Source organism: Epinephelus moara, chromosome 3, assembly GCF_006386435.1.
Source record: "Epinephelus moara isolate mb chromosome 3, YSFRI_EMoa_1.0, whole genome shotgun sequence".
Lineage (NCBI taxonomy): Eukaryota > Metazoa > Chordata > Actinopteri > Perciformes > Serranidae > Epinephelus > Epinephelus moara.
In genome coordinates, this window is record NC_065508.1 from 27,879,012 (window position 1) to 27,906,275 (window position 27,264).

Here is a 27,264-nt window from a genome sequence, read left to right on the forward strand (position 1 = left end):
TAAAAAAATTTCAGTGGTGCATAAAGCCAAAAAGGCTCAATTTCAGCGGTACGACATTACCTGGATCATTGGGTCCATAGAGCAGACACACTAGACACTTACGGCCGACAAGCACGACCAAGTGCGGCTAGGCAGGCAAATTCCGCCAGCAGAGCAGCTGAGCTCTTGTTAAGTCCTCCGCTAACTTGAATCAGGATAAAATAATTTAATCTCTCCGCTCTGTTAGACTTTCGAAATGTTATTGGACCAAATGGATTCAATCTTGTTCTGTAGGTTCATGGAAGATGAAGGACGTTTGCTTCACGTGGACAGTATGGATTGTCTTAAGAAGTTTAGATTCAAAAATGTTTTTTGATGTAGTTATTATTTGGCATTCTGTGTTGTGGCCCTCAGATTAAAGGAATAGCTGGCTCTTTTGGGAGGTATGCTTATATGCTTTCTTGCTGAGAGATGAGAACAATACCACTCCTAAATTTTAGTGGTTCAATCCTAGACTGTATAAAAATAATGGACGCAGCCACGGTGACCCCCAGTGGTTTGTCAACATTCATTTTGGAATCTCAAATTTGGCACTTAATCTGTTGCCATTCTGAATTTACACTGCACTCATTTGGCAGTTACTGCTGATATCAGGATGGCATTGTTGTAGAAGTATTTACCCTCTGGTTCCTCCCTGGTTAACATCATCAGCACTAAACAACAGCAACTATGCTAAAAGAGCTGTTTATAGTGTTAGCACTGTTAAAGGCAACATAATGTTATGACACAACAGCAGTGATAGGCTAAGCAAGCGGTACCCAAATATTTAACTTTAAAGCAGTAGTTTCGCATTTTTAAACCAAAAAATTTGTAGTTATGGCACATAACCTCATAAAACCTCAACACATTGTTTTTACTAGTAGTGTAAATCACTTGTTTCATCTTGATATGATATTATATCGATTCTTTGGACAAAGATTGCCAATATTACAAAGTCTGCCACGGTGCAATTTTGATTTAATACAATTTGATTCTTTTGCACAACCATAAAACATGGATAAACAGCAACATCATTTGACAAAGGTATAAAAGTCAGCTCAAAAATAACTGTCAAGGTTCATAGGCAAAACAACAGTGTTTTGCTAGTGACCCATTATTAGCTTAAGCACGTTTACATTGCATAAATTAGCCTAGTGGCTAGCGGACTTTTCCTCTACTCATAGCTGAATAAATTACATGAGTTATTTATTCTTTTCTTAGTCACCGTTGGTTTAACTCACTGCATCTCCCGACAGAGCAGCACGGTTGGATTTCAGCCTAAAAGAGCAGCTAATGTTGCTGCAAGAAGTTAGCGGAGTGAGATGCCTGGCCATGCAGGTAACGTTGCGTCATGATTGATGTCATAACGGCATTGTTTACATAAGGCATGTGCTGTCTGATGACTCGTATTTTCTCTGAAATCTAAAATATTCCCTCACTGCTGATTTATTCCACAGTAAAAAATGTTGTCCTCATTGTCTTTCTCTTGGCTGCTGCTGTTTGTCAGTGACACGAAATTTCAAAATTAAGGTCAAATCTCAAAATGAAGATATGGATTAATATTTTCACTTTGCATTGATGATATTGGATCGTTGATAATTGAATCTATGTATCGATCCAGATTTAATGCTGCGGTTTTCTCTGGATTCAGTGAGATTAATGCAACATGCCGTCTCCAACACAGCCCTGTGCATTTTATATATTTTTTACTTTTTCTGGTTTAAACGCCTGGTTAATGTGAAATATATCTGTCCCTTTTCAGGGTGGGAGTGCCCTATAGCCTCTAGTAGATGAGTATGTGCGGGTTGATGAGAGTACAGGCTGCAGCACTTGGGAACAAATGAATTTCACCGCAGCAAATGTCATACATGTGAGATCAGTGAGGAGGCCAACCTGGTAGAGAACTAACACTGTGTGTGTGTGTGTGTGTGTGTGTGTGTTATGGGGGGGGGCTTGGTGGCAAGAAAAGGGTATTTATCATAAAACACCAGGACTGTTTCCCTACTTACAGCACAGAGTAATTCAGCCTGGAGCAGCTCACCAAGACTACAAATAACACACAGTGGCACGCATGCATTCACCTACTGCGTCACATACACACACACACACGTGCACTTGCACAAATAATACATGTATACACCATCCTGGGGGTATGAAAGGGGGAGCGCTGCTGCAATGGGTTCCACTTGGCCTGCACAATAAGAGATGGCTGGTGGCTATGGGAAACTGTCAGCCTGACACTAAGGAAACGTACAAATGTAGCTAATACAGCTGCACTGTTCCTACTGCAGTGCAGCTATAAAAGATATTCTCCACGGTGCACTAATTGATTTTGGTTCTTGCTGTGTGGCCTGCAGGGGTTAACAGGTTTAGTCTTTTGTGTTCAGTGAGCCTGTGGGTACATTGGGAGAGTACAGATCAATAAGAGAATCATTATCTACAAGCAGTTTTTTATTAGGATTACTACATTACTCACCTTCCTCCTGCGCCTCTGAAGTCAACCCATCTTCACCGACACTATTAAGGAGTAGTAACAAAGAGTTTATAGAAGTAGTGAGGGATGTACCTGAGGAGGTGCATGCTAAATAGTTTCTGCAGAGAATAAAGAACCATCTCCATTACAATTGTTTAATGCACACCTCTGAGCGCGTTCTCCGGTGGAAACAAGGGCCACTTGTTAAAGATTTAAAACAGAGTGCTTATTCATCTTTTCGGAGCGCATAATGATATTTGTGCTTTTTTTCGCTGCATACTTGAAGGAAGATGGTCCCTTTGGAAAACACTGCTTGACAAGCAGAACGCACCTGTACTGCAGCTGGTGTGTTAAAGTTCGACTGCAGCACTTTTAAGGAATTCCCAAATCAAATAAGAGCGGTGCCGACATGCTCTGTGCTGATTTGCAATCTTGTAACGAAGCTAGTCGAGGGACAGAGTGTCAGAGTATATCATTACTGCCTAAAGAATGCCATGTCAGTCTGACTGCATTTCTAACACTGTGCTTAAAGGGGAAGTTCAACCCCCCAAAATACGTGCATTTTTTATATTCATATTGTCTTATCTGTAGGGCTGTTTATCATTCTACATTTTTTGGTGTGATTTGCAAAGTGTTGGAGATATCGGCTGTAGAGATATCTGCAAGATTGCACTGGGGCTAAATGTGTAAAAAAAAACGGGTTAGGGCCCTGAAACACCAAGCTGACAGTTGGCCGTTGGTCAATGTCAGGCTGTCAGTGAGCGTCTATCGCCCTAGTTTTTGTGGTGTGTACCACACCATTAGCGCTAGTCAGTCCCTGTCCGCCTTCTTTTAGCTGATTTAGCATGTTGAATAAGCATCAGACACACTCAGTTAGTGAAATCACTCTGATTAGCAGTTTAGCTCTGTGCACAAGTAGAGAAACGGAAGCGAGGAAAGTAAACAAATGGCTGAAGTCAAGAGGGTGTTAGATTGAAACAAACTTGTTATATAAGGTTAGATTAAGTTTTTAGCACTGAGCTCTTCAGCAGAAACAGTCTGTAATTGTTTGTGTTATTGTATACTAGTGCATTGTAAATATAATTTGTTCTCTCAACATCACATTGTGGTGTTAATGTGCTAACTGGCTAACTAGCATCTTTAATCCATCCTGTTGGTCTTCCAGTTTCCCTTTTTCAATGACGAATACAGACTACCCCCGCCTGCTGCTAGAGGCAGTTATTTCCACTCACATAGGTGCAGATGTACATGCTGGTTGGTTAACAACTGAAGTTTTTGCGGGTTGTTTGGGCGCAACTTTTTGGCTGAGACACAGGCGATGTGAGGCAATGCAACAGTCGGCTTTTGTCATCACCAGTTCTTGAATGTTGGTTTGGTGTGTCTGGGCCTTTACTTAAGATCCACAGACCTTGTTGTGAGCAGTTTCATGTAGGAACTATTATCTCTCTACCAAATTGCACCAACCAACTGTATCACTGTGCAGGAGGAAGCTTGTATCTACTGCTAACTCACCTAGCACCACTGAGCTAGCTAACATTACAGCTCATTTGAGGAGGACACCAAGCATGAGCATGAGCCTCTCATCCAGTGGGTTAGGTTAGGATAAAAGCGCAGTGCTCTGAAAAGAGCACTCCGGAGGGCACGGGCTCTCGGGGGCTATATGTATCCACTAGATACTTAAAATGATTTTTTGTTAAAAACCAAATGGATCCTTAAAAGCCCTGCTAAAATTTGTAGACAGATAATAGTTCCAACATGAAACTGCTGACAACAAGGTCTGTGGATTATCTTGAGTAACTGTCGATTTCTGGAAAGAGACATTGCTGTTGAGTTTTTCAGATGTATTTTTTTGGTGCTTTGAGCACCACAAGTCGAGTGCCATCTAGTTCCATTATATTTGAGAGAAGGCAGACATCTCTACAGGCAATATCTCCAACACTCTGCAACTGAACATCAAAACAATCTAGTCTGGTAAATAGCACTGCAGGTAAAAGGAAAAATATGTATTTTTTATTTTGGGTTTAACCCTCCCTTGAACACTAATTTTGACAGAAAAATCTTAGCTTAGCTTTTCCCCAAAGGTTTTAACATTTTCAAAGTGGATCAATTTAAATTTGCTGATTTATTTAACTTTCATTTAACCAGGAAGTCCCATTGAGACTAGAAATCTCTTTTACAAGAGAAACCTGGCCGAGGTAGCAGCCAATCAAAACACATTCAAATGCAAGAAATACAACATATTATACAAAAATCCACAATAAAACAACTATTCAAACATAGTGGCCTCTCAAGAAAAATGAGCATATGTCTCTATTACTACATTCTTTATGATGCCCTTAAATTCATCAATGGATATAAGTGTTTCTAAATGAATACTGTAAGATGTGATTGAAAGCTCCAGAGGCTCGTCCAATTGTTACTCCCAAGATTCCCAAACTGAAAACATTTCCTCATTTCAGCTTCTCAGATGTGAGGATTGCTGCTTATTTGGTTCACATATGATAATAAACTGAATATCTTTGGTTTGTTGACAAGATAATTGAAGAATTGTGGTAGACATTTATTCAATCTTGTTTACCATTTCATAGACTAAACAAATCAATTAATCAAGACAAATAATAGACAAAAGAATCAATAACAAAAACAAATGTCAGTTGCAGTCCTGATCTAGAGCGTGATGTACAGACACACTGTGTTTCTCAACAAGCGCTGATCAGATTGTGATGACTATCCAAAACACATTTCATTTCCCTGCCCATACTCATTATTTCCAGAGGATGATTCCTGATGTTTCTGGTGACCTGTCTGACCTTTACTTTAGTGTCACTCTCAGCATAAACTGTCCATGTGTACACAAGAAATATCAAGATGTTCCTACTCGGCACATTCAGAGCATAAATTCAGTTGGGACACTGCCTGAGCTGTCGCACCACTCTGATGTCAAATATCTTTAAATTACAAAATTATCTCATAATCAAATCAGCAGATTGCCATGAAATTTGCTGAGCACATTCATCTCCCCAAGGGAATGAAACCTTTTGATCTTAACAGTCCCATGATCTTTAATCTAGAACCACTCTTAAGGAAAAGCTCTGATGAGTCATGACCAGCGAGGCTCTGAAGGCAAACTGTATATATGTTACCAGGTCTGTCCAACACTTTTATGTGGGTTGTAGTGTTATATTGTAGCTTTATGCACCATTCATGAGATTTAAACTCTGGTTTTCATCCAGAGATCTTCTTTTTTATAGCAAAATATCAAACTAAAAAGAGATGCTTGATGCCCATGTTACAAAATAATAAATGGCAATAAAGAAGACAGTGTTTTAGTGACATGTTCTTTCTTTATGAAGGTGCCTCTCTGTGTTCAACCATGCAGGTCGTGTTTTTTTTGGTACTGTAATAAACATGAAAAGATCCCCTAACGGCAGCTTTATTCATTAGCCTTTATTGCTAACATATTCAACTTGCGTTTTGGGAATTCCTAAATGGAATAAACAAAGCACCCATAGACACAGATATGGTTTTTCCAGCTGTCTTGTTGAAACAAGAATTTGTTGGTTGGGCTGCGTCGTGGGGCTGTGAGCTGCTGTGAATGGGAGGTCTTTGTAAAAGAATAATGCTGCATTCACATTATGGGAATAACTGCCTGAATGAGTTAACGGTTAGAGGAAAAACCTTGAATTGTGCTGTGAATCCATGTTTAAAATGTCTCGAAGCCGTCCTGATGACAGATGTACTGTCAGGGTGTCCTCGGTGAGCGCAGAGGGGCCCAGCCTGTCAGATGGTCCTTGCATGTGGATGTATATTATAACCGGCTGTCTAAGACGTTCTGTAGGTTTATGGAGGATGAAGGACGTTTGCTGCACGTGGGCAGGCAGTATGAGTTGTGTCATTGGACGCAGTGGCAGGCTTAGACCACCTGTCACACACACAGTCTCTTTATTTTAAACTACAGTTTATATGACAGAATAAACATAAAGAAGATGTAAACTATTTTAACTTTAATTCAGGTCTTATGCTCCTTTTAATCATGTTCATGATGGAATAAAAAGCTGAGTGATTACTGTGTTTCTTACTTTTGTTTTATTGAATCTGAGAGTGATAAAGTGATGAATAGAAGCTGAGTTTCAAAATGTATTTTTGATATAGTTAGACTGTCATAGACTGTATAACCAAAACAAAATCATTTGCAAGTGATCTATCCTTAGCTACACTCACTGTCGATTACCCTGACATTCACAAGTAGGCGGATATGCAATTACCAGTTTGCCATTTTGGATTTTTGAAGCCAGAAATGACCATATATGGCTGAGAGGGTGGAGCTGTGGAGGAGTGAGGGGTGAATGCGATGCCTCACAGTCAGCCTGTCACTCAAAGCATTTCATTCTTCACCAGCAGCAGAGAATTTCCACAACACCATGCCCTTAATTATTTGTAACTGTAAGCCTAAATATTATGTAAGCAGGTGAGTTAATTAATAATGAAGTGGAAAATTAGCAATCGACACTAAAACCATTCTTTGTACCAGGTTGTAAACATGTTTATTTCTGCTGTAAAGTCATTTTAACACGGGGCTGTATTAGGATTGACTCGCTTCTGGAGCCAGCCTAAAGTGGTGGTTTAAGGAACTGCAGATTCGGCACTTCTGTGTTGGCTTCATTTTTGAGCCCTTGAGCACTTTGAACCGGCGGTTAGCTTAGCTAAGATTAGCATAAAGACTAGAAACGGGAGGAAACAGTTATCTTGGCTCTGTCCATAAGTAATGCACCCACCTGCCAGCTCCTGTAAATCTCACTAATTAATATGTTGTTTGTTTAGTCCTCAATAACAAGTCATTTTACACCTTTTTTTTTTTTCTGGAGACTTCGCTGGTCATCGTAATGACAACCTGTAAGTTAGTGTTCTCAGCTAACAAATTTTCTGGCACACAGCACCTAAAACAAATGTTGTTGCACATTTGCATGGCTCGGCTGCTGCTCAGCTGCGGCACATCTTCAGAATAGGAGACTCATATATTTATTGACATTAAACCACCTTCCACTACAGTTTCAATGTCTCAATCTGTCACAGTCATGAATAAATATAAATATATCCTTTAAACTCAACCTTACTGTTTCCATTTCAAAATAAAAGCCCTCTGACAATGTGGACAGAATCCCCTCATGGGTCAACACAGGGCTTTTTATTGTGAAATATTTGCATGACCATGTTAACAATACAGACACTTGTACGGCTCCATAAATGAATGAAGTACCGGCTTTTTATTGTGAAAATACGGTAGCTATAGCAGCATTCATCTCTGCAGCAGCACAGCAGCAGCAACGCTGTCTGTGTGAACACGGTACGCGTGTGAGCCGCAGCAGTTCACTGAGGTAGCTGTCATGCACTGCTGACGCAGGCAGCGTGGCTTGGGTGTAAAATCCTGGGATTACTGAAGCAAAGGCTCGATGTCTTTGTTCTTTTTTATTAGTAGGGTCAAACAAATTTATATTTGTTTTTCTACCACTTTGGGTGGCAGATACTTGATTTTCCGCCATTTATCTAACATGTACAGCTCTATTTTCAGTCTGTTTTTCCTTTCTGGTTGCTCGCTGTCATAGATGGAAGATTACAGGTTATTGTAGCAATAAATATACTAAAGATGATCCTGACAGTAACTGGAATCCTATTTGATTCTTTATTTTCCCACACAAACAAAATAATCATTTCTCTTTTTTTCAAATAACTGCTCCGCAGTCTTTCCACATACCTCCTGGTGACTGCTCAAGCAATATCTGGGGTTTCAATACCCAGGACAAATATGGGAATCACCAGAACACTTAGGTGCAGATTTCGAGGGAGTTGCAAGGGACACATCACCCTCTATTTTTAGAACATGTACATTTGTCTCCTCCAATAAAAACATGAAAGTAGCAGATGACTTTTATTTTAGATTAAAGACATTTCAACCATAAACTAATGCCGAAAAGGCACAAACGGGTGCATACAAATTCCCTGGAATCAAGAAAATCAAGTGCTCAAAATTTCCTGAGGGAGAACTCCCAAACTCCACATTTCAAATATGTCCCACACATTGTTGAAACAAAACCCACAATAATACCAATATACTATGAAACACAAACCAAACATCCGGCAATCGATGGTGTATTAGAGCTGTGATGACAAACCAGCATGCTGGCAGAAAAAGCCGAGGTAATCTAGAACAAAATATGTTAGGAAATGTATGAATAAGGCCCATAAAGGGGATTTATTTTGGAACCATCACAGGCTTTGTGTCCACTCAAAACTCTGAGAACATGGGGTTGTTCTTTTTTGTAAAACGTGGATACACAAATAACACAATGCCTCAAAGGCTTCCTCAGGTAGTCACAAATTTATTTTTGTGATGAAAACCATTCAGTTAGATTTATGTGAGATGTTCCCTTCTCTTGCCTGCAGGTGTGTCCTCGGTGAACCCAGGATTGAGGATAATTAAGGATAAATGTGAGTCATCGGGGTCGTCTATGAACACGAGGTTCCCAGCTTGTATTCGCAACCTGAGAGCTAAGGTGATCTGTGTGTCTTGTAATATTTCCCAACTAAAGTTTGATCAGTGCTCTCTCTTCCAAACATGCTTAAGAATGTATTTTGTCATTTGACTCGGAGGACTTGTTGCATCTGTGACACAGATGTTGATTTGGAAATGTGGGAGATGTAAAGAGGAGACGCTGACCGGGGGTGACCGTCTGCTGGCTCTGACATGGGTAGAAATCGCTGCTCCCCTATGTGAAGCATCCTGTGAGTCAGACCTTGCCTCAGTGAGCTTTTCTCAGGGGTTTGCTGCAGGCCTTCGTATCCTCTCTGTCTTTCCTTGTCGCTTCCTATTTCCTTCATTTTCTCCCCCCCCCCCACCCCCCCACCCCCCTTCCTCCTCTCTGCTCTGGCGCTGGGGCTGCTTATTGTCTTGGTCTCGCACAGTCAAATAACCCTCTGTCCTTAACTCTTTCCTTATTTTCCCCCCATTTCCCGGCTGGCTGTGGAAATCAATAATGTGCCTTCTCCAGACCTGAGCCATTTAATTTGACATTTGATCCAGTCGTGGGTTATTTATGTGGAGGAGATACAAATGAATTCTTTCTCCCCCCCACTCTGTTCTGCTCTTTGTCCCTCTCCTTACTCAGGAGGTGAAGCCGTCTCCAGTGGAAGTGTGTTTATGTAAACCTCCTTTATACACCATGCAGTATATTCGCCCACAGGACCCCATTTACAGCGATTGGTGATGCTACCGAGTCTTTGCCTGGTTGAGATCCCCATTTCAATTTGAATGACTAATATCTTGCATGACTAGTCACATGCACCTCGCTCTATATACAAAGTAAGGCAACTGCCAATAAAGATGGGGCCTTGCACAGTAATGGTGTCTCTGTTAGTTAAGATTAAGTTGCTACCGTTTTGTAATCTGGATGACTCGGCTGGGGTTACGATGGTGTCAGACCATGCTTGGGTCTGTGATGTTTGTTATTGGATACAGCAGAAGGACGTGGTGAACCATATCAGGAAAAAAGACATTCACAAATTGAATACACTGGATTACATGACAAACATGTACATGGCATTTTCTCCTGGTGGCAAATCACATAGAGACATCCAAGTTAGTGGAAGGTTGAGGCTAAAGCATGAACACAATTGTCCCTGAACCTTTGCAACATGTTTATTATTCTTACCATGACGACGATGTTCTCCTAGCCATAACTAAATTCTTGATTCAACCGCAACTACAGAGGTGGAAGAAGTACTCAGGTCTTTAGCTCAAGCAACAGTAAAAATACACCCTTTGACTGTTAGTAAACAGTATGATGTTTTTTGGTGGGCGGCGCCTAGCTGGAGGCAAAACAATTCTCCACAGACAATAGCCAGTGCCGGAGCACTGGGTAGAAAATGGGCCTTGTATGAGATTATCCACCGGTTCCATATTTGCCACATGCCAATTGCCAACATGGGTGGGTTTAGCGAGATGAGATGCCCATTTTTGGCCCATACCCACTGTGGGGCCACTTGGGCAAACCCACCCATGTGGGCAATATGGAAACCGTGGACAATCCAATATAGTGCCCATTTTTCAGCCCATTTAAAACCCACATATGCAAATGTCGTCTGGGTATATTGAGTGCACAGTGATAGCGTTGTTTATTGGCCTTAAAGTAATTAGGCGAAATCGGCTTTATACATTTTAGTCAAATTAACTAAAAACTCAAAAATTGTTGACTTAAAGCTACTCTTACCTTTCTTGCATTTCACACAGCACTTAGAAAAAATTTGAACATCCACACATTTCACACAGCACTNTGTTGGCAAGGTAATGTTAGATACACGGAAGAGGAGAGCGAGTGTAACGTTACAACCAAGACAGTCAAACGCAACCCTAGAGTTTTAAAACTCAACCGGAGTCAGTGATGACTGATGAGTTTTAGAATAAGGTTACAGTGCTAACGTTAGATAGTAGCGTTATGTTACTAGTAAGTGGAAACGCACAAGGAAGATAACGTTAATGTTTCAGAGGCTACACTACAGTAGGCTAACGTTAGCCATTAGGAACTGGAGGCTGTGTTGTCATATATAACATATAACGTCCGAAATGCAGTGATTGGTCGGATTTTTCTTAGAACCATATGAGAATGGTACAGTTTTGAGTTTTTGTCTCTGGTGGAATTCACTTACATTTTAGTGTGCCATCAGCTTATTGATAGCATTTTAACCTAAACATAGCATTTTAACCTAAACAAAGAAAAGCGTAAAATTTCCAGAAAGGTAAGTGTTGCTTTAACTTAAAAAAAATTATGTCAAGCTCACAAGGGATGAGTTTTTGTGTCAAGTGAACATAAAGTTTTTATGTCATTTTGAAAATCCAGGACACTTGTGTAGACTTAACATTAAATTTGTGCCATGGATGGGTTGGGGTTCACAGCGTGTGTAGCCTACTGGCGAGCTCATTGCAGCTGCTTTGCACTGCGCTCATACGGCGGTTATCGCTGTTTATGGAGTTAGCACCATTAGCTGCTTGCTGCCAGCTCAGCCACCTCCATGTTGACAACTATGTCTAGAAAACTTTGAAATGCGCGTAGAGCCCCTTTAAGTGTAGGAAGCTTCATTAAAGTCTTACTCAGCAGTAGGAGTGATTTTAGTCTTTAACTAAACTCAGAGGAGGGAGTCTTAGTTTTTTGAGTATGGGTTCTGATGTCTGCTTCCTGCTACCTTGAGATACCTGTATGACAATATTAAACCTCTACATTAAGTTACATCCATTCAAATGGAATTTCACTGATGTGTATTTAGTGAGGAAAGGTACAATTTGAAAATCTTCTGAGAAGAATATAAACTCTGAAGTTTACTGCAACAAGTAACAAGTATTTATCCCTTTGGGCCTTTTTAAATGTTTTGTTGTTTTATAATTTTGATTCACGCTGGAATAATTAACAGAAAAGGTCAGTAGACAAATTAATTTCTAAATAAAAACAAAAACAAATGTATGTGGAGCAAAGCTCTCTTGACAGTGAGGATAAAGAGAAGTTTGGTGGCACTTCGTTTGTGTCAGCCTAATGAAAGAATGCCACAGGAATAAATTCATAATCAGTCAACATTGTAGTTTTTTTTATTAATTCATCCCAAGACACAAATCTTCAGTAAATGTGGTCAAAGCAATCAGAAATGCCTCAAAGTGGTGGAATGGATAAATTTTTAATGAAGTTTCCTCTCGTGGAAATTGAATTTTATGCAGTGAGTGATCACTACTGCTGTTGTACGTCGTCAGCTACAAGGGATGGCTCATGTAGCACTTTATGAATTTCAGGATTATATTTCTTGTTGCTTCTTGACCTCCCTCTTAGTCCCTGTGTCTTTGGCTCGACTCGTGTGGATTACAAGCTGGGAGTCATTTTTGAATCAGCCTTTCATTTACTCCCTCCGCCATCTGTTGTCACCAGTAGAACAGCTCTCTCCTCCTGATTGGACCGTAAAGCTGTCCAGCAGCGTGAAATGCTGGGAGGGAGGCACCTTTTTTATAGTGCTGTTTTTTCCCCAAAGGGTTAACAGTTTATTTGTAGTGGAGGGGTGTGTGTTTGTGTAGTTCCTACATCTGGCATTGGATGCACAAAAGCATTACTTACCCAAGCTAGCTTCTGGTCGGCATGTCATTTTAGCTCTATAGAATCGCTTCTCGGCCTTTTGGCTAAGATCAAGTGTAGTATTTTAGCTCTATAGAGAAATGTCGTTGATTGTTCCACCACTCTGGTCCACACTGAAATACTTCAGCAACTGTTGGATGATTGTTGTGAAATTTTGTACATACATTCACAGCCCCAGGAGGATAAACCCAGATGACTCTGGAGATCCCCTGACTTTTTCCTGTAGTGCTTCCATGAGGTTGACATTTTTGTTCAAGAGTGGAATGTGGTTTGGGGCGTCGGTGGCTTAGTGGTAGAGCAGGTGCCCCATGTACAAGGCTGTTGCCGCAGCGGCCCGGGTTCGAATCCAGCTTGTGGCCCTTTGCTGCATGTCACCCCCCCCCTCTCTCCCCCCTTCATGCTTACCTGTCAAAAAATATCTTAAAAGAGTGAAATGTGGTTTGTAGTGTTCTCAAATAACTTGGTTGAATGAAAAAGTCAGCTGGGAGCACCGCATATTACACTCTGCTACAAATGCCAGCAGCGTGATGAAGCGGTGAGCATCTGTTCTGCACTGAGCGTTGCATTTTTGCCATTTCTTTCTGGTTGCTGACAGTTGAAAAATATTCACTGTCGCTTGTTGCTGTCTCATTTTACCCAACCGCCCAATCAGAGTGGGGGGAGGGTGTAACAAAGACCATTAAGACCAACTGTCACATTTCAGAGCAACAGCAATGGAGGAGAAAGTTAAAGTGAACCCACACAGACCTGCCAACCTGTATGCATTTTGCGCACCAGGCACACATTTTGACATCAAAGTACGCTGGTACAATTTGATGCTCTAAAAGTACGCATATCGTTCAATCTCGCATTTCGCCGGTTTCAGTCTATTGATCTATGCAAGTTGTCACTCTCAACGAGTACGAGTGGAACGAAAAGATTTCGACAAATTAGAGCGCTGCATATACAGCAGTTAGCTTCTGTCTGTAAAAAGTTAGCTACAGTCTCTTAGCAGTTAGCTTCTGTCTGTTAGCAGTTAGCTCCTATTAGCTCCTCACCGTCAGCTCAGTTACCGTGTGTTCAGTCCGGTAAACGGTTGCGAGTGTCGGGTAAGGTGGTACTCATTTCTTCAAGGTTGGCAGGTCTGCTCCTTACGTGCATCAGCCTTCATCCAGAGCAAGTACTCTACCTTGTGCTGACATTTTTACTTCCACAAATATTGTGCATCATAGCAACCAGACGCAACCAAAGTGCCTCACCTGAAAAGAAAAATGCCCCAGTCTTTATTGCTCTATTCTATGTTCTGCATTTAACAATGAACAAGTATTTAATTTATTTTAAAACTGTGCCATTTGCCAATATACATGATAATAGCCCAACAATTAAACATATTTTCAAAGCACTAAAATCAGGAAAAATAAATTTGCAAAAACAACAAAAAATGGCAGTAATAGCACATATTATGCTGTTGAGCCACCCTTAATTACCACAGGGGAAATTAATTCACCATGACAGACGTGTATGAAAATGCTTTGTTTAGCAAAAGGTTAGTGAGAATAGTTGTGTTTGGATTTCCATGAGCCCAAGAATGGATACGAGACACTTGGATAATGCTGCAGAAAAATTTTCAGAATTTTTTTTCTGGATGTTTTTAAAACTTTTTTGCTTCCTGTTGTTTGGCCTCTGGTGACGTCTGTTTGTACTGATATGCTTCAATTTTTCAAGCTCTCTGCTCTCTTTAACACCATTTGATAGAAAACTTAATCTGGGACCACAGCGAGCCGAGAGAGGTCAGTGCTTTATATAATTTATATTCTTTGTGGGTGAACTTTTCTTTGAGTTTTAGAGGTCTACCATTGTCATCCCAGTGTCTCCAGGTAGCATGAACCAAATCCAAGTCTCCTTGTTTATGTCTTTATGATTGCACTCAGATGCACCAGATTGGCAGCCTCTTATTTGAGTTCTCTCTTTTACGATTCACACAAACATGACAGATATTTCAAGGGAAAATGTTTTGTAATCCTGGTTGGGCGTGCTGGCAAAAAATAAATTATATAAATAAGAAACACTTCGACAAATTTCACATGCCCAGGAGTGTGTTATTCAATAGCAATACCAAAATACAAGATACATTCTGGTGAAACTATGCATGAACACATGACAGAAATAGACAAGTCTAGTAATATTCCCATAAGGGATCATTTTATCTGTGCTGGAAATATGACAAAACAAAACGTAACACAAAAAGCATAGCAGTTCATTAAGAGCTCCTCATAGTGACTTGTTTTGTGCTACTGTTATCGAGTTTTTCAGTTCAAGTGGTGCTTTTATGATTTTTAATTTGAAGACTCCAGTGCCAAAACAAATCGTGATTTCAGCAAGCAAAATACATGCGGGAGAAAATCATGCAACTGGTGTCATTACAACAAGTAAAAGTACTTACAACATCCATGTTAACTTAGAAACTTAAGGAAGAACAGGTGCCTCCATGGATAGCATTGTCTAAAAAACATCAATATTAAGGAGAAAAAACATCTCAAAGTCTGTTGTGCACGCTGAAACTTCTCTGCAGGAAGGTGTTATCAGACATTCACCAAAGCTGACTCTCCAACAACAAACTCAGTGCTGGGGGAAAAATAATTTGGGTTTTGTTAGATAACTCTGCTCCTGCACTTGCTCCATGTTCTGTATCTGGTTATAAAAAGACGACTAAATGTGCTGCTGTAACTAATTCATCACGATGTGCTCAGCTGAAGCAGGTGGTGTGTCAGTCTGCTGCTGTTGGAGATGGACAGCCTTCCTCTGTGGTTTCCTGTCAGTCAGTCAGAAGATATACATATATATTTCTACAGGAGCTCAGAGAGCTAATATTTTTTTTACTTCCATTTAATCTCGAAATATCACCTTAATTATGGAAGTACGACTGAACGTACATGTTTGTCAAATCTAAATCTGAAAACACACCAGTGCTGCACACCATGTGATGTATGTCAAGTGCCACCCCTAACACACACTGGATGCGTTGCGCTGCAGCTCGTCAATAGACGACCATACAAAGTTATTACCACTGAAAGATCTGTGCTTCCTCCACCTTCTGTTGGTTTTGTTGGTTGTTGGTGCCAGACAGGCTGGTCTGAGTATTTACTGGGATTTTCACACACACACAACCATCTCTAGGGTTTACAGAGGATGGTCTGAAAAAGAGAAAATATCCAGTGAGCCAAAATGCCTTGTTGATGCCAGAGGTCAGAGGAGAATGGCCAGACTGGTTCAAGATGATAGAAAGGCAACAGGAAGTCAAATAACCACTGGTTACAACCAAGGTCTGCAGAAGACCATCTCTGAACCAACAACACGTCCAACCTTGAAGCAGATGGGCTACAGCAGCAGAAGACCACACCAGGTGCCACTCCTGTCAGCTAACAACAGGAAACTGAGGCTACAGTTCACACAGGCTCACCAAAACTGGACAATAGAAGATTGGAAAAACCACATTCAGATGGAAGCATGGATCCATCCTGCCTTGTATCAACGGTTCAGGCTGCTGCTGGTGGTGTAATGGTGTGGGGGAGATTTTCTTAGTACCAACTGAGCATGGTTTAAACTACACAGCCTACCTGAGTATTGTTGCTGACCGTGTCCATCCCTTTATGACCACAGTGTACCCATCTTCTGATGGCTACTTCCAGCAGGATAACGCACCATGTCACAAAGCTCAGATCATCTCAAACTGGTTTCTTGAACATGAGTTCACTGTACTCCAAAGGCCTCCGCAGTCACCAGATCTCAGTCCAATAGAGCACCTTTGGGATGTGGTGGAACGGGAGATTCTCATCATGGATGTGCAGCCGACAGATCTGCAGCAACTGTGTGATGTCATCATGTCAATATGGACCAGAATCTCTGAGGAATGTTTCCAGCACCTTGTTGAATCTATGACACCATGAATTAAATAGGGGGTCCAACCTGGTACTAGCAAGGTAATAAAGTGGCCAGTGAGTGTAAATTTTAACCCTTATACAGTAAGAATTCCATGAGCTTGTAATGGTACAAATTTCTGTCACACAGTGTGGGACACTCAATCTGTTCAAACTAATTTAGATGAATAGAAACAAGACATAAGTGGCATCAAACAGGATCATATCTATGACATCAGAAGGAGATGTTACTGACTCGACGTACATATTTTAATAAATATCTGGTGTTAAGTCCAAACTGTTAATTTCAGCCTCATTAAATTGACTTTCAGTGACTTTTCAAGGGCCACAGCTCCTCTTGATGACATAAAACATTGTGATTACATCCTCTTGTCACTGTGCTTTTTCCTTACTGAAGATCTAATACTGACTGAGTGTTTTATTACACGTATAAAGTGCCTGCAGTTCCATTCAGACTCTTCACTGGCTTGACAGATGGTTTTGTTGAAAGGATTCTTCACAATGGAGACGAGAGCCCCTTTTTTTCTTTAACAAATCTTTTCTTTGGCCCTCTCTGTTTTATTTTTTCACTCTTCAGTCCTGGAAATTGTCAAAAGCATTTTTATATGTCTCAAACCAGCTGAGAAAAACTGGGTGTCAAGAGCTGGAAATTGAATTCTCAAGTTCACTGAAAGGAGGGTGGATGAATCCTGTTGAGCTGCAAACTTCATTTTTTTTGTACAGACACTCACACAAACACACACATTCTCTCTCACACACACACACACACACACACCTTAGGAGGTGCACACGCATGGACACAGGGAACGACACCCTGTGTGTGTGTTCGGGATTCCCTAACAGCGGTTGAACAACACTCTCCGTCACCCCTGGTGCGAGCAGGAAAAACCTACTGCAGGCTGCCCATCTGTTCAACTCCAGAGTTATGGCAGGGATCCATCTCACACACACACACACACACACACACACACACACACACACACACACACACACACACACACACACCTCATTCATAAAGTCGGTCAGACTTAGACCCTGGTCCACTGGGAGCAGGGTGTGAGGGAGAGCAGCAGCAGTGTTAGAGGAGCCCCTCCTGAAGTCTAGTTTTAACATACTGAGCCATTTAGAGCCATTACACACTCAGTCTGCCGTGCACGCTCAGTGCATGAACTGTTCAAAACCTCAATGCTATCAAACAGAGCTTAAAATGAACCTCACTCTCAGTTTGCAAAAGAAATGTAATATTTTTTAAAAACATTTGTAAACACTCAACAACAGAGGAGTACAGTGCTTGAGTAAATGCGCTGAGTCACCTTCCACTACTCAGGTACATTAAGGTACTTGTACTTAACCTGAGTATTTTCATATTCTGCTACTTTATACTTCTACTCGGCAAATATTCAGCTTTTTACTCCACAACATATACAGTTAGTTTAGTCATGAGCTACTTTGTAGATTTAGATCAATAATACAAAGTATTATCAACAAATAACTTGTGATGTTTAATTAAGATAAGACTAATTATCCCAGAGGTGTATACAGTATGCAGTAAAAAATATGCCCCACATTTACCAGCTGCAACATTGGAGTAATAAACACATTAATTAATCAATAATTATAATCCAGATTAACAAAAATGTTTATTTACCTTCCTTAATTGCCCTGATGTGTTGATGATGATACTGACAGTAGTTATTGGTTGATGTATAACTGCATGTTGTGTTGAAAATAATTAAAAAGTTACTACTACTACTGCTAGTAGTAGTACTACTACTACTACGACTAATAATAATAAAATAAAATATATATGATTCTGAAATGTGTCATACTTTTACTTTTGTTTAATTATATTTGATTAGGCCTGCAGTGATCAATGGTTTAGTTGTCAAATAAATAAATAGATAAATAAATAATCACTATTTTTTAATTAATTTTTATGATTTTTAGTAATTAATCATTAATAATAATTGTATCATTTTAATAATTAATTATAATAATAATAATATATATTTTTAAAAAAGATTTCAGCTTCTTTTATGTGATATATTCTTGTATGTTTTTTTTTTTAAATTATCTTCTTTATGTCAGGAAACTGAATATATTTGGATTGTGGATAAAAGGAGACACTTGATGACATCATTTTGGGCTTTGTTAAACACTGGGCAACATTTTTCACAATTTACTGACATTTTATAGACAAACAACTGATCTATTATTCAAGAAAATAATTGACAGATGAATCGACAGTGGAAATAATTGTTAGTCGCAGTCCTAATTGTGATGCTCATATGTTTGTACTTTCAATCGATAAAGTTATGTATTTGTATTCATCACAATCACCGAAGACTATTCATAATCGTAATAATAATAATAAGAAAACATACTTTATTGATCCCCAAGTCAATTTTTTCACTCTGTGACATACACCCAGGCCTGAAATACACACACGTGCACAAACAGGACCTGTACACGTGCATTAAATGACGAGCCCAGGAGCATGGCCTCTGGGCAGGAAATTAATATAAGACAATACAGTACAACCAATAGTACATCACGTTTAAAATGTCATACAAAATGTGCATTATATAGTCCTGTTTTAGATCAGTGATCACACGATTGGTTTGTTGTGAGCCATGTTTTAAGTGTTGTTTTAAAAATACTGAAACTGAAAAAAAAAAAAAATCTTAATATTGAAACAGTGTGAGGTCACGAGCCTCCAATGCAAGGTGGTGCCCACTGGCTCCTTTGTGCTTTTGACTTTGTCCCTTGTTTTCCTTGTCAGCCTCTGCTAGCTTGTTTTCAGTTGTGTCCATGTTGCATGTTTAGCTTGTGCGAGGGACCGTATTTTCACCAAGGGGTGCTGTGCAGTAGTGTGCTTGCATATGTATATGTGCTAAGGCAAGATGGCTGCCAGTTGCAGACCGCTGTTTGATACCAAGAAACAACAAAATTGGTTGTTTTTAGTGAGATGATGGTGATATTTCTAGCTGTGATTGTGCCGGCAAAAGCAGGTATTTTAAGTTAAGACATGATCTGTTCGGAACCAAGTAAGCATAACCACACGTTAACCACAACGATGTTTAAACGCAAAGTTTCAAGATATCCGTCACGTACAAATGTTATCTGTGGTTTGCAGAAACCTACAATTCAAACATTTAGCCTATTGTGGCACGTGGGTTGAGGAGTGACCGCTTAGGGAAAGTGCTTGGATGTACCTACATCGGTCTTTCCATTAGTCAAAAGAATGTGCACTTTCTTGACTATTTCCCCTCTAGACTGCTTATGCCAAAAAACTCTAATATTTCCTTTGGAATAGTGGCAGACATCCGATTGTCTGTTTGCTGAAGCCACTCGAGTTGACTGGGTAACTCTGCCACTCCATCATTAGCTGCCATAAAACTCCATCCCAACTGATAAGCCCCAGCAGTGGAAATTACGGACATTTTATTGGTTTAAAAAGCAGCTCCAAAACTGCCCGATGAGCTGACCCCAGCCCTTGCACTTTGACCCGACCTGATGAGATTGTCATGTCAGATCAGATCAGGAGCGAGTTAATTAAATTTGCACATTGTAAACATCTTTTTTGCCAAATATTGTCTTACAGTCCTCTTATCATAGGCTCTTATTAAAGTTTTAAAAAAATGTTTCGATAGCCCGTGAGTTATGGTAAAATAGCCAGGTGTTGGTTCACCCCTTGTCAATAGGGGGTGCTGCAGCACCAACAGAAACCACCTCCCCGCACCCTTGATATTTAGCCCATGATAATTGAAGAAAAACACTGAGATCTTTCCCAGAACCTCTGAAAAATCCAAAGTAGTAGTTTAATACATGGTTCACAGTAGCACCGCTAACACTGCTCTGTGTGTGAACTAAACATCTCTCGATGTGTCACGCTGAGAACGAGCCCTACCATAAAAACGGCACAGACCATATCGCTGCTGGAAGGAAGAAAAAAAAAACAATGAACTAAATTTAAAAGTGATTTAACAGCCGGTGGGACTGATGCAAACACCTGACATACATCACACTGATGTCTCATCTATATGATGTAGTCTCGTGCCCGACAAACTGCACCACTCTAAGTTGGATAATGGAGCAGGAGCTTTGAGATATATATGACGCTGGAGAGAGACTGCAGTGATGGATATTTGAAAATTTGTGGTTGATGGTTGAGGGGTTTACCTCACATCCATTAGTGCACCGGGTTTAATGCATGTGAGATAAACACACTGTATGCTTCGGAAAGGTGTCAGTGTATGTATGATAAAAATAGACTCTGTGTTGTCTCAATGTGATTTAAGTGCACATGAAACACTGGTTATGGCTCCATACTGATATTAGCTGTGGCCTGAGAGTTGTCCATCTGTCTTGTGACGGTTTTATTGAGTGACTATTTTATTTTATATCACCTTTTTTTTTTTTTCTGGGGTGCCAGTCAGGTGTAACCTGACAATTTCAAAGTTAGTCGACTCAAGGTAACAAAAAACCAACACAAAGGATGCACAAATATACACACTTATACAACCTCAAATAAATAAAATTGATCAACCAAACACCATTTCTCTCTTTTTTCCACTTATATTTTCACAAGAACACAAAATAGAAAGACAATACACCAATGTCCATTCACCAATCAAAAGTCCAGAACCAAGGAAGAGTGATATTAAACGAAATCAGTCAGTATAGTCTTTTTCTTTTCAGGGCATAAAAAAAACAAACAAAAAGAGTCACTCTTGATATTCAAAGAAGAAGAAAAAAACAGTCGTTTGGGAATGGTAGAGGAGGGATTTTTTATGTTTCACTGCTCACCAGTCTGAAGCCTAATGCCACGTCATCCTTAGAGGGGGGTGAATGAATGCATGAATGAATGAAGTGGAGAAGGGACAACCGGGGTAAGGAATCAGCAGATGATTGTTTCGGTATGCGTTATCCGTTTCGTCCGTAGTGGCAGAGGAAAAATGAGGGACTAGCTACCTAAACTTTTTGTCTCAGCTGCCGCAGGGTGCGGACTAAACAGAAGAGATACTTCTCTGTCAGCTAGAGTAGACTTGTACCCTTTTTCCCCCTGAGACACCGTGTGACGCCATCTTTTAAGGCCATGGGTTGCCGGGGGTAACAGGCGACGCCACATGAGACGGCGGCACAGGATGGAAGAGAGGGATTTTTTAGCTCGTTACAGTCTGTCTGTCCATCCTAATGTTGTGAACGTGATATCTCAAGAACACCCTGATGGGATTTCTTTAAATTTGGCACAAATGTCCACTTCGACTCAACACTGAACTGATTACTTTCTGTTGGTCACAGGTCAAAGGTCAAAGTCACTGTGACCTCATCTATCTCATTCTTGTGAAGAGGATATCTTAAGAACACCGTAAGGGAATTTCTGTTTGGCACAAACATCCACTTTGAGTCAAAGATGAATTTATTAAAATTTGGTGGTCAAAGGTCAGAGGTCAAGGTTACTGTGTCCTTGCATCCATCTTATTTTGTGAACGTGATATTTCAAGAACGCCGTATGGGAATTTCTTAAAATTTGGCACCACAATACACTTTGAGTCAGAGATTAATTTATTACAATTTGGTGGTTGAAGATCAGAGGTCAAGGTCACTGTGACCTTGTGTCCATCTCTTTTTGCGAACATGATATTTCATCAACATTGTAGGGGAATTTCTCCAAATTTGGCACAAACGTTTACATGGACTTAAGAATGAACTGATTAGATTTTGGTGGTCAAAGGTCAATGTCACTTTGATCTTGCATCCGTCTTATTTCGTGAGCGCAATATATCAAGAACGCCTTTCAGGAATTTCTTTAAATTTGGCACAAATATTCACATGGACTCAAGGATAAACTGATTAGATTTTGTTGATAAAAGGTCAGAGGTCAAGGCCACTTTGACCTTGCATCCATCATATTTTGGGAATGCAATATCTCAAGAATGCCTTGTGGAAATTCTTCCAAATTTGGCACAAATGTCCATGTGGACTCACAAATGAAGTGATTAGAATTTCAGGAGCAAATGTCTAAGGTCAAGGTCACTGTTAGCCCACAAAACATGTTTTTAGCCATAACTCAGTAAATCATATGCTAACTATGACAAAATTTAGGATAACGAGTGATGACATTTTATATCCAAAAGGTCAAAGGTCAACTTTACAGTGACATGAGCAAAAACAAAAATACTTTTCTGGCCATTATTCAGCATCATATCTCAGGACCAGAAGAGGAGACATTTGGTTAGATACTGAATTGGTGACTCTAATCTTAGGTGTCCACCTTGAAACTGATTGTATAGATCTTCTGTGCTGCTGGCAGGAAGGTGTTTGTGAGGCATTCATGTTTTCACAGACATGCATGTAAACTTAAAGTCCAACTTGACTGGTGCACGGAGGCATTCAACCACAAAGCCATAATTCTAGCTTTACACATTCGTCACAAATCTGCCTTCTTTTACCCAAAACAAGCCTTTGTGTTGTTTTCAGTGTGGCAGGGATTTTGGAACAGCAACCAGTAGAAACTTGAATCATACCTGAACAGGTTCAGATCATAATGTCTGCTTGAATGAAAGTCATTTTATTAAGGCTCTTAAATCAGTGCCGACCTTTAAAGTCTGCGCTGACAACTGCATTACCACTTAACAGGAAGATAAATTTGCCAAACCAAAAGAAGCATACAAGTTTCACGTCTTAAAGGAAATCCTTGCACGGCCTTCATCTTTCGAAGTTTTCTTTTTTATCAACATGGATATAAGTTGTTCTTGATCATTATGTAGTAGTGGTGACACCTTTTCTTCTTGCAAGCACAGATATCTCTAACCATTCAAAATATTTTAACTGTCTAATTTGCACTTGAAAGATTTCATATTGCAGGGAAGCAAGAAGAAAATCCCAACATTTGATACAATGTATTGTTGCCTTGAGGCATTTTCCTTTGCTTACATTCCACTGATGGTGGACTGGTCAATTACTGCAGGATTGCCAGAGGTATCTGTCGTATATACGGTGTCTGTGCTTTTGCATTTCACAGTTGAATGTAACCAAAACAGGGAAAGTGTGTTAATATATAGTGTTTAGAATTTCAAGTAGTAGCAGGTAAAGGAATAGAAGGTGGACTTACAGAAACACTGTCTTCATTGGTTTGTTTTAGATACATCAGAAAGAGGAAGGAATAAACAGGAAGTGACAGATAAAACATGCTGTGTGCATGTGTATATGTATACATGTGTTGTACATGACTGTGTATACATTGGTGTGAGAATATAGTGTGAATCCAGGAAGTTTGTCTCTCAGTGACTGTTTCTAGCATCGCATAGCGTTGTCGTCACAGTGAGGTTGCCAGGTTTGATACCAATGTGGACACGCTGCATAAAAGTGCGTGAATGATGAATAAGACAACAAACTGGTGCCTTTCCGTTTCTGTTTGTGCATGGATCAAACAAATGAGATGCATTTTAATTAGTGATTTTTAGTGATGATATTTTAAAACTTTGAAAAATCAAAGGATGCCCAGAATCCAGTTCACCCCAAAACAATAGAAATTGCATGATTGTATTAATTGGGGCTGTACCCAACACAGAATTATGTCAGTCAAATCAGACTTGGCTGTTTAAGACAGCTATTTCATGATTCGTTGTTTTTCCTTATAAAGTTTGAACAGGCTCAGCGGGATGTTCGGTGTGACAGCAGCATTCACGTAAAATATAGTAAACAAGCTTACTGCACTGAAGATGGATCAAAAGTGTGCAACATTATTGGTTGACACTTGATATCAAACAGAAGCCAGAGACAAAAGCCAGAGGCTGTAAATTCATTACTTTTCAGCAGGAGACAGAAGATCAGACCCTACGCCGACGTAGCCTATACTGTTGTGAGCATTTATACATGTGTGGTGGTGTGTCTGTGTGAGTTACACCTCCAAATCACTAGTCGGTGGTGGAGGTTTGTGTGAAGTGCTGTAGAGTTTGGTTGATTTTAAACACATATTAAACACACATTAAACATGGCATAATAGAGACAATTTCAAACACAAGTACACAAATCAGCTTCACTAAACTCACAGCATTCACAGACAAACACTTGTCTTTATCTGGACACATTTTCCCCACAAATACAACATGCTAACATTAGTAGCACAAGCCTGTGGCATTTTACATTGTATAAATTAGCCTAGCAGCTAGTGAACTTCCTCTTCTCATATAAAACCAGGGACAACAGCAACATTTAACAAAGGTAACGTTACAAAATTCGGCTCCATTACAACTCACAAGGTTCACTGACAAAACAACTGTCTTATACTAAACACGTTTTCCAAACAAATACAACATGCTAACGTTATTAGCACAAGCCTATGGCATTTTACATTGTATAAATTAGCCTAGCGACGAATTGAGATTTCCTCTGCTCATATGAAGCCCGGATAAATCACACACAAGACTTAAAATGCTATTTTGTGGAGGCTTTATTGTCTTCACAATTTATTGTTTCTTATCTGTGAAATTAAAGTAAATCAAAGCTTCGTTTCCACTGAGGGAAATGGTGTCAGCTTACAGAAACAGCCAGGAGGTCTGCGTCGCTGTGACGTGTAGTTAGTCTTCAACTCAACAACTCAAAATCAGAAATTTCAGGCGCTCTGCTCTCCTTAACACCATTTGATAAAACCATTTTCTGGGACCATAGAGAGGTGAGTACTATTTACAATCCGTCTTCTTTATGGGTGAAATACTCCTTTAAGTCATCCATAGTAACTCAGAAGCATTCAGCACCACGGTCAGCTCCAGTCGTTTGTACACAGTCAAGTCCTGTTGAGTTTTTGTTCAAGCACTAGACTACCAGAAACAGCAGTGTGGTTATCAAAAGAAAAATCCTTGATTTTATTGAAGTGAGGGCTGGAGTGAAAAGCCAATCAGTTGCATCTGTTTTAATGTAGCAACACAATTACAGTTCCTAATTGTAACACCTTAAGAAAGAGATTTACAGTACTTTTTCTACATAAATTGAAAGATGTCTGCTTTAATGGGTTATTTGCTCAAGCAGCCCCGAGATAATAAAGCCAGAAATATGAAACATTTGATATCCACTGGAGATGAACTGACTGAATCATTCTGCTACATTTTATTGTACAAAACCTCAAACTGGGAGACAAACAACCTTTTGCTTTTTGCTCATCATCCTTAAGTGCTGCCAAAGTAAATATTTTCAAAGAGTGATGTACATATGATGCAAACTCCAAGAACTGCAATTAGGAGGCGAGTGATCTGACTAACAGTCCGTGGAGGACTATTGCTTTTTGCGAATTTGTTGCACAGTCAGAGACCACTTTGTGCTTCATAGCAACAAAGCTTAAAGAAAAGCAACACTCAGCTCGAAACACTGTGCGGTGATCATTTTAGGTTGTTTTTTGGCCTGTTTGGAATATAAGCTGTGGAATTACCTTAATAATGGCCTCATGATAAAGTATTGACAGACTGATGAGAGTATTCACTGGAATCAGATCAGTTTCTCGAAACGTCAGCAGCATTTTCTCAAAGGGTGTAAATAAAATGAATCTTTATTGATCTCTGTGGGGAAATCAGACCTTTGCAGCTGCAAAAGTATTACAGAAAAAAAACCTAAGCATGGGAGTTTATTCTTGACCTTGGGAACAGTATGTGGGACAAAGTAATCTCAGGTCAAAGGTCTACTTTCAGCCGCCTCTCACGGCCTTCATTAGTGAATAGATCTGGCTAGAAGATGTCAGTTGGTTGCACTTGGTACAGAAATGTCATTTTTGAGAAGTAGGTTTGATGGGAGTTGCAAGTGCAGCTTGCTTCAGAGTTTCAACCCGCAGAGAAGCTGATGTTTCCTGCCCTTTGTGAATGAGAGGCCGAATTACCTTTTAACATCGTCAGAAATATCAATATGGTTTTCTGTGGCAAGGTTTCTTTTAATTGGATTCAGGATTGGGAGTTCATTCTTGACCTTGGGAAATGTATGTGCAAAAACATACTCTCACCTCAAAGGTCTGCTTTCATTCGCCTCTCATGGCCTTCATCAGTGAATGGAACTGGCTGGAGGACGTTGGTTGTTTTTTTTCACAGAAATGTCATTTTCAGGAAAAGGGTTGGTTGGGAGCGTTGTCCTGAAGTGCAGCTTGCTTTAGAGTTTCAACCTACAGAGAGCAGAGAGGCTGAGATTTCCTGCTCTTTGTGGAAATTGCTAAATATTAATATGGTTTTCTGCAGTCCAGTCACCAGAAGAAAATGTTGGCACTGTACGTTTTGGCAAAACATGAATGCATTACATTTGCACCTTATGTCTCATATCAAGCTTTCTGAAGACGTAGTATATGAGCTAATTAGGGATGGTGGATGGCACGTCACCTAAGCAAGACACCTGCCAAGCTGCCACTATTCGAGTCCAACAAACAAGAAGACTATTATTTTATGGAGACATGGCTGTCAGGGGGGAAAATCCCATTTCATAGTTGGGGGGGGACAATAAACAGTAAAATTTTAGACAATAATTCCAGGGGGGGACAAGGAAAAAAAGTTGTAGCCTGTCTTTTATACAGCATCTTTTACTGCAATTTGACGCTTTAATCTTCTCTCTATCTCTTCAACAGGCAGAGTGAATGTCTATACTTATGAGAAATGGCTTAACAACTAAACATTTCTTGCAATTAAACTGGTAAACTGGTTTATAAACAGTGTGCTGT

At 40.0% G+C, this 27,264-nt stretch overlaps 1 non-coding gene across 1 annotated transcript; it reads left to right on the forward strand.

Moving 5' to 3' along the window:
- The first annotated feature begins 12,678 nt into the window (after positions 1-12,678).
- On the forward strand, positions 12,679-12,873 carry LOC126388397 (U2 spliceosomal RNA). The gene has a single exon (XR_007569745.1). It is a non-coding gene; the product is annotated as a U2 spliceosomal RNA (small nuclear RNA).
- Positions 12,874-27,264: the final 14,391 nt, after the last annotated feature.